Here is a 9155-nt window from a genome sequence, read left to right as displayed (position 1 = left end):
CGGGCTCATTTTCGTACACTTAATGTGCAAGCAAATCTACGCAAGCAAATGTGCGACTTTTGGGATGGATTCCGCACATCGTCTGAACAACCTAAATGCTAGTTTGCGTACAGTAATTAACGTGTAGCATTTGCGTTGGTTTTTAAACTTTTTATTCGTGATGCCAGAACCGTAAATATAGGCGGCTTTTTATATGCCGTCTGGTAGTAGCTTAAGTCATTTCATAGCAGATTTTTTTTTTTAATTATAACTCCTTATCTAAGCGATGAATTCAATTTTTCTAATTCACAAGTCATCAGACTTATGAATTACAACATAATATTTTCGGAAACATAAAATGTTTCCGAAAATAACAACGCCCAAATACTAAATGTTAAAATTCCTGATATCAAAGAAAAATTAAACATTACGGCAGATCCTGGAAAAAACACCAAATCGACACCCACCATCTTTTCATCGATTTCAAGGCCGCATATGACAGTATATACAGGGACGAGCTGTATGTCTAGTTTTGGCATCCCTGCCAAACTAGTCCGTTTGTGCAGATTCCGAACGAACGCGTGGAGTTGGAGGAATACGTTGCAACGCACTCTTACAATTACAGTAAGATGCGTTGGCCTCGTTTCACCAACGCCTTAGCGAGAGAACTTCGTTCGAGTGACATAGCCCCACCAAACAACAGAAACCTGACAAATACAGAAATTGACCAACATTTACAACAGATGGACGAAACAATAAAACGAACGATGGAACGGACAATCCCAAAGTACAAAGAACGGGACCAAATGGACGCTTACAGAAACGCGACTATTGACGCACTACGTAGGCACAAGAGTGGCTTACTGACAAGACTCAAAAACTTGTACAGACGACTTATCCACACGACTTGGAGGTTAGGACACTGAAGTCGTCAATAAAAAATTTCAATCTGTTGATTAAGGAGAACTACAGGCTGTCAATTAACAAGTACTGGGACCGCAAGATCCGGTCAGTTAATTCGAGTGATCCTAGTATGTTCCCTAAAATCAACAAGATATTCAGGAAAAAGAACGACAATGACCTTCCGAGTCTGAAACTCCAAAGAACCGAAGAAAACAGAGACGTACTCATGACAGCGCAAATAGATCCAGAAGAAGCCATCTTTGACGATGACTTTTACATAATTGAAGATCCGAAGGAAAAAGTGGAGGCGGTGGGAGCTGCCTTCCAGCAAGTGTATAAGGTGAATGTTAGCATTCGCCCCAACCACGACCTGGAAAACAGAGCCCTACTTAATCACTTTTACCTTCGAAATGATATGACACAATGGCGATCTGAGAACCGCGATTTCATGCGGTTCAATGACGATTCCTTGGCAAATGCCATAATCGCCGAGCAAACGGGACCAAGTCCCTTGTTAGTGACGAAGGTTGAGCTTCAGCTCATCTTCAATTCAATAAAAAACAAAAAGTCAGCAGGTGTCGATGGTATATCCAACGTTGTACTAAGACATTTACCGATGGAAGCAATTGACATTTACACCACGCTCTTCAATAATGCACTGAATAATGCATATTATCCAGTGCATTGGAAGACCGCTGTGGTTCATCCCCTCCCGAAAAAGGGAAAGGACAACTCCAACCCGTCAAATCTTCGGTCGATAAGTCTTCTTCCGAGCATCAGCGAAGTTTTCGAAAAAATCATTAATAGGGCTCTGACTAAGTGGGCTGCGGACAACAAAATAGTTCCGGATAATCAGTTCGGGTTCAAGGCGGGTCATAACACAATTCATGATGCGTCTAAACTCGTTTCTGATATCCAATGGAATAAATCAAAACAACAATGCACAGGTGCTGTCCTGGTTGATTTGGAAAAGGCCTTTGACACCGTATGATTAGAGGGTATTTACCTAAAACTGAGCAGGCTTGGCATAAGCAAGCCATTGTTGTATATACTTTATGATATGCTTAACGGTAGAAAGTTTGTTGTCAAAAGTGGCAATGTAACTTCTACCACAATATTCTCAATTAAAAATGGTCTTCAACAGGGAGCGGTGAATTCGCCGATTCTCTTCAGCATTTACACCAGCGATCTGATAGGTAGTCTTACAAAGGCAATTGCGTACGCCGACGATCTAATTGCGTACAGATCGGCCCGAAAGGTTGACGTTATTAGAATTCTCTTGCAGCGTGATTTCGACAAGATTCAGCGATATTGCGACGACTGGAAACTGAAAATAAATGTCCAGAAGTCAGAGACAATTCTGTTCCGGACTCCGTCGGCTGGGGCCACGAGGGATACGTGCAAGAATTGGCGCAAGATGGTCATCGTTGATCTTCACGGGCAGCCATTAGCGAGCAAAAGTGTAGTGAAGTACCTCGGTATCTGGTTAGATCAGTATTTATATTTCGACAGACATATAAATGCTGCTCTGACCAGGGCCAGAGGAGCCTTCGCTCTGACGAAACGGCTGTTTTTTAGCAGTCGGCTTGACCCCAGAGTGAAGGTAATTTGCTACATGGCCCTCATACGGCCAATGATCGTTTATGGTTGTCCTGTGTACCGGCTTATATCGAACAGCCGAATCTTCTTATGTGCATTACTTTTCCAACGGGGCTCGAATCAACAGAATTGACAATTTCGTGATAAAACTCGTTCGAGGTCACATTGCCGAGCTATGTCTTCGACCAACAATTTAATTTTCGGGGCGTTCTATCCAGTACTTTGAAAGTGCACGCTTGAGCGGCTTCATTCCACCAGAGGCATTCCTCTTTTTAGACAAATGCGGTCTGATACAGGATAGATTGGCAGTTCCGCTTATCTACCACGTCAGACGAAGAACCGTGGATAGGGGACTCCCATACAATCGGGACGTCTTGGCACAAGGCGGAGCAGAGCTCCTTCAGTTTAGTAGGGCTGTGTCCGAACGGGACCGAACTGATAGGGTGAAGCAGGAGAGCCAGTTTTGGTGGCTTCAATCGGCACTTGATAGTGGGTAGTCGGGATGAAGTTTTAAGCCTTGGCCGGCTTACATACTTGTTTAATAGTATTAGGGTTTAGTTTTAAGTAGAATAGGCATGGTGGCACAAAAAAAAAAAAAAAAATTAAAAAATAAAAAAAAAAAAAAATCAAAGAAAAAAAAAACATGGATTAAAAAAAAATACATACAAAAAAGACAATAAAATATAAAAACAAAAAACGTTAGATTTGCTGCTGTGGTTGTTCTAGTTTTAAGTAGTTTATAGGTAGAATAGGTAGTTTAAGTTAGTTTTAAGTTTTATTTAAGGACCTTATTTTAAGTAGTTTGTAAGTAAAAATAAATAAAAAAGGTTATTGATATTAGTTTTTTTTTCAAAATTTTCTAATAAAAACAAAACAAATAAAATTTAAATTGAAGTAAAATAGATCTTAAGGCCGAAAGGCATTAGTAATTAGTGTTATAGTTTAGCTTAGAGTGTCCGTATGGGACCATTAAGTTAGTTGTAAGTTATGGATAATTAGGCTAGTTTTTTGAATTTTTGTCTAGCTTTAAGATAGGTTTAAGATTGAATAAATAAAAATGAATTTGAAAAAAAAAGTCCGTTTGTGCAGGATGACCATGGAGAATTCACGCTGCTCCATAAAGGTTGAAAACAACTAAACAGAACCTTTTGATGTCAAAAAAGGTTTTAGACAAGGTGATGCGCTGTTATGTGATTTTTTTAACATCGTACTTGAAAGAATAGTGCAGAGCTCACACGTCAATACTAGAGGCACTATCTTTCAAAAGTCTGTCCAAATATTGGCATATGCTCATGACATTGACATAATCGGAAGAACTCAGCGGGACTTTTTTGAGTATTGAGGCAGATGCAGGAAAAAATGGGTTTAACGGTTAATGAGGGCAAAAAAAGTACATGCTGTCGTCAAGAAAGACATACAACACCAACGTCTTGGTCAAAACGTCACCATCGACAGACGTAACTTTGAGGTAGTCAAGGACTTCGTCTACCTAGGCTCTGCTGTAAACGCAGAAAATAACACCAGCGCTGAGATCAAACGCAGAATGACTCTTGCTAACCGCTGTTTCTTTGGACTAAGAAAGCAATTGAATGGTAAAGTCCTCTCTCGAGGGACCAAAATGTTGCTATATAAGACCCTTATCATCCCCGTCCTGCTATACTGTGCAGAAGCATGGACTATGAAAAAAGCGGATAAAAGCACCTTGGGTCGCTTCGAGAGAAAAGTTCTTCGTGTGATCTACGGTCCCGTATGCATCGAAGGTGAGTGGAGAAGAAGATGGAACGACGAGCTGTAATATCTCCATGCCGGAGATATTTTTAAAAACAAGTGTATAGAGATGACCCTGCATGAGGCACTTTGGAACCTTCTACGATGAAGAAGGTACTTTCAAAAATGTCCTTAAGGGAAACCTTAATATTTTAATGAATCGAATCTACAGTATGGCGTAAGCGTTGAGGATTTTATTCAAGAATGTCATTACTCAGTGATAGAAGGATTCAAGCTTCGCTAGGTATATACACATGTAGCTTCTAGTCATGAATAAAGTTCTTGTTAAGTAAAAAGTGCAGTGCTTATGCAAATGATTTGATGCTATTTGCCTCGTGGTATGTGATATCACTGAGTGAGATGACTCTGAAGAAAGTAAGCAGCTGGAGTACCAGTTGAGGACTAGGGGTTAATCAGATCAAAACTCAACTGATGATACTTACCTTCAATCCACTCCGACTTAATGTCTTTAGGGGACTATTTGAACCTACCTAGCGAATTAAATAATTATTCTATATTTTAATATTTTATACGCGGTCGGGAAGTATTCCTAATAGAAAAATTCTACTTTTATTGGAAACATAATCGTGTGGAACATACTTCAATTTTTTCAAATTTTAATGTTACAAAATAGAAGTACAAAAGGACTTTTGAAAATAGGACGACAAAAAACTGTTACCTGTGCACTAAGTGCGAAAACACAATTAGCTGTGTTTATAAAATTAAAAAGTTATATATTTACGGACAGTATTAGTACAGATTAATCTCCATCTAGGCCACGAACAACCTGATACTCCGACTGCATATGAACAAGGAAGACATCGTCTTAATACAGGAGCCGTGGGTCTTTAACTCCATCATCAGAGGTCTCAGGACTCCTGGCTATAAAATATTGTATGCATCGGATAAAGGTGAACCAAGGTCATGCATGTTAGTAAAAAATGACTTAAACATATTTTTACTCCCCAATTACAGCGACAAGGACACCACCACCGCTGTCCTAACAACGGATAAAGCCACCTACTGGCTCATATCCTCCTACCTTGGCCACGACAGCCCAATTCCTGGAAACACCTTGAGGAAGGCAATTGCGGACGCGCAATCGAAAAAAGTTGGTCTCCTAATTGGTTCAGACACTAACGCCCATCACACGGTATGGGGTAGCTCTGATATAAATTAGAGAGGTGAGTACTTATTTGATTATTTACTAAGCACTAACCTACTCATAAGTAATATTGGTAATGAACCCACATTTGTAACCAAGAATAGGAAAGAGGTACTTGATATTACACTTACCTCTGACTCGATCCACAATATGATTTCAAACTGGCATGTCTCAAAAGAGAATTCCTTCTCTGACCACAAATACATTCAGTTTGAGCTCAAAGATGTAGCAAATACATCTACGGGATTTCGAAATCACCGGAATACAAACTGGGAGCGTTATAGGGAGGTACTAGCACAACTGCTTAATCACAACCTTCTTAAAAGCTCCTCCAGTAAAGATGAACTAGACCTTTCTGTAAGTCATCTCACCGAAGCCTTAAATGAATCAATGAGATCTTCATGCCCTGTAACCATTTTAAAGGGTAAAAAGAAACCTCATTGGTGGCATAAAGAACTAGAACCATTCAGAAAGAGCTGTCGCAAACTCTTCAACAGATCTAAGTACACTAGATCTCCTTCTGACTGGGACTTATACAAACAAGCTCTAAAGCAATATAAAAAAGAATTAAGAAAGAGTAAGAGGCCTTCTTGGAGAAATGTTTGTGGTAAAATAGAAAATACTTCAGAAGCCTCAAGACTCAGGAAAATTCTCTCAAAAAGTCCAACAATACCCAGTGCTTTAAAGACAGAAGCAGGCACGTGGACTATCACAGATGAAGAATCTCTTAATCTGTTATTAGACACCCACTTTCCAGGTAGCTCTAACATAATCAATGACTTAACGTCAGAGTCTTTAGCTTATACAAGCGATTAAGTTGATCTAATAACGCGGGAAAAACTGCAATGGGCCATAGACAGCTTTGATCCATATAAATCTCCAGGACCAGATGGAATCATTCCGGCCAAACTACAAAAATGCTCAGACATGATTATTCCACCATTGGAAATCGTTCTGACAAGCTGTGTAAGGTTGAGATATATTGCCAAAGCCTGGAGAATGGCTAAAGTAGTCTTCATTCCCAAAGCAGGGAACCCCTCACACGTTAACTCTAAAGATCTACGACCAATCAGCCTATCATCCTTCCTTCTTAAAACCTTGGAAAGATTGATTAAAATTTATATCAGACATAATTTAAAACCATGTCTCATTTCCACAGCTCAACATGCTTACTCTAAGGGAAAATCAGTAGAATCAGCACTTCACTCACTGGTACGTACTATTGAACATTCCCTCGAATACAAAGAATATAACCTGGTAGCGTTCCTAGATATTGAAGGAGCTTTCAACAACGTCAGTTACCAGGCGATCACAACAGCAATGGATAAGCTGAAATTAGAGAAGTCACTCATAGATCTTATAATTCTCATGCTTAAAAGCAGGACAATAATTTCTAACATGAGAAGTTTTACTACCACCAGATCGGTGAATCGAGGCACTCCCCAAGGTGGAGTCCTTTCACCTCTTTTATGAAACATGGTAGTAAACGACTTACTTACAGCATTGGAAACAGAGGGTTTCAAGGTGATTGCCTACGCTGACGACGTTGCGATATCCGTATCTGGGAAGCACCCCAAGTTCTCTCGGAACTCCTACAAAATGCCCTAAACAGGCTAACTAAATGGGCTAATCAATGTGGATTGGACGTCAACCCACACAAAACAGAATTAATACCCTTCTCGAGAAGATATAAAATTCCTCAGATTAGCCCACCCAAGATTTAAGGAATACCATTAAGCTTTTCCGACCAAGCTAAATATTTGGGCCTCATTTTAGACAAAAAACTAAATTGTAAGGCAAATATGGTGGCCGTGGTATGGTGGACCGCACTGGACAAGATGGTAAATCTAAATAAGCTCATCAAAGTCCAGCGGTCAGCAGGTATGTGCATCACAGGAGGACTTCGCACAACACCAACCGCAGCACTGGAAGTGCTTTTAAACCTAACACCACTTGACATCTTCTCTAAAAAGGTGGCTGCCAACTCATGTGTAAGGCTTAGAGCCACCTATCAATGGAACAGCAACAATACTGGACATACTACTATTCTAGACAATCTATCCCAGATCGCTTAGACTATACCACCCCAAAAATGGTATTTGGTAAAAGATTCCATGTGTCCATCCCTTCAAGATCCTCCTGGGAAGAAGAGAGACCCCTGGAAGACGATGCGGTACACTTCTATACTGACGGTTCAAAGACCGATCACGGAGTTGGAAGTGGTATCTTTTCAGAACAACTGAATCTCAGTCTATCCTATAGACTTCCCAATCAATGTAGTGTATTCCAGGCAGAAGTAATGGCGATTAAAGAAACACTATCCTGGCTCAAAGAAAACGTTATATCTTGTAAGGATATACGAATCTTCTCGGACAGCCAAGCCGCTCTTAAATCTCTCGCGTCTGTCTCCACAAACTCTCAAATAGTCCACGATTGTCGATCATCTCTGAATGAGATGACGGAACAGTTTAACATTCACCTCATTTGGGTGCCGGGCCACAGAGACATTCCGGAAAATTGCAAAGCCGATGAGCTCGCCAAAAACGGAACACTTCTGCCTTTTGTTAGACAAAAACATAACATTGGAACACCACTTGCTACATGCAAATATCTTCTCAAGCAATATGCTTTAGAAACAACAAATACTAGATGGTCACAAAGTACCACCTGCCTGGCAACCAAGCAAATATGGCCAAGTATTGACTTAAAACGGTCAAAAGGCTTGATATCACTGAGCAGACAAAGTATAAGCTCTACAATCGGAGTAATAACGGGACACTGCCTCATAGGTAGACATGCTCTGAGGCTAGGGGTCTACACAAATGACTTCTGTAGAAGCTGCATGGGCGAGGAGGAAGAGGAAACAGTCCAACACCTTCTATGTACATGTCTAGCACTCTCCATTAGAAGGAATTACTTTCTCGGTAATCCCTTCTTCGATAACACCAGTGAACTGGCAACGATTGACACAAAACGTCTCTCTAACTTTATGAAAAGTACAAAATGGTTTGTTTAAATTCATTACTCTCCCATGAGTAACCTCATTAGTGGTACCACAATGGACCCTTGAGGTCTACGTGTGTCAATGATATCTGGACAGCCACTCCAACCTAACCTAACCTAACCTATATATTTACGGATGGTTTTATAATGAATGGTCCAAACTAAATATTATAGAATTTAGTAACAAAACACTTATTTAGTTTGATTTTTCTGTTTTATTTATTGCATTTCAAAATTACTCAATAATGGGTACATATTTGTCAATAAAATAACTTAATGGTCATTACCAATTTGCTTAAGCACATTTAGCATAACAATAATTAATAAGATGTATTTATGTGTTTGCAATCAATGAATACATTTTATTCTAAAATCCCACCAGGAATTGAATTTCACTCAAAACATTAAAAGTGTTGTTTGGTAAACTGTACAGCACTTGAAAACGCTTATAAATAAGGTTGAATCTATTTAGTTGACAAAAAACATCTGCAAGTTGACGAAAAGAACTCGATGTTTTGTTTGGATGATTTTTTTTGAAATCCTTTTTTTATTTTTAGCATCTTAGAAAAGTAGTTAGCTCCAATAGATGACACAATAACCATAAATATGAGGAACAAAAGCGATCCAGGTTTCAAAGTGGTGTTTAGGGAGATCTTGGAGCTCAACAATTTACGGTGTCCAGAATACGAGCACGGTTATGGTTGGAAAATCCTAAATTGGAATATAAATCCAAATCAAT

Source organism: Eupeodes corollae, chromosome 3 (genome assembly GCF_945859685.1).
Source record: "Eupeodes corollae chromosome 3, idEupCoro1.1, whole genome shotgun sequence".
Classification (NCBI taxonomy): Eukaryota; Metazoa; Arthropoda; class Insecta; order Diptera; family Syrphidae; genus Eupeodes; species Eupeodes corollae.
Note: the sequence above shows the minus strand (reverse complement) of the source record.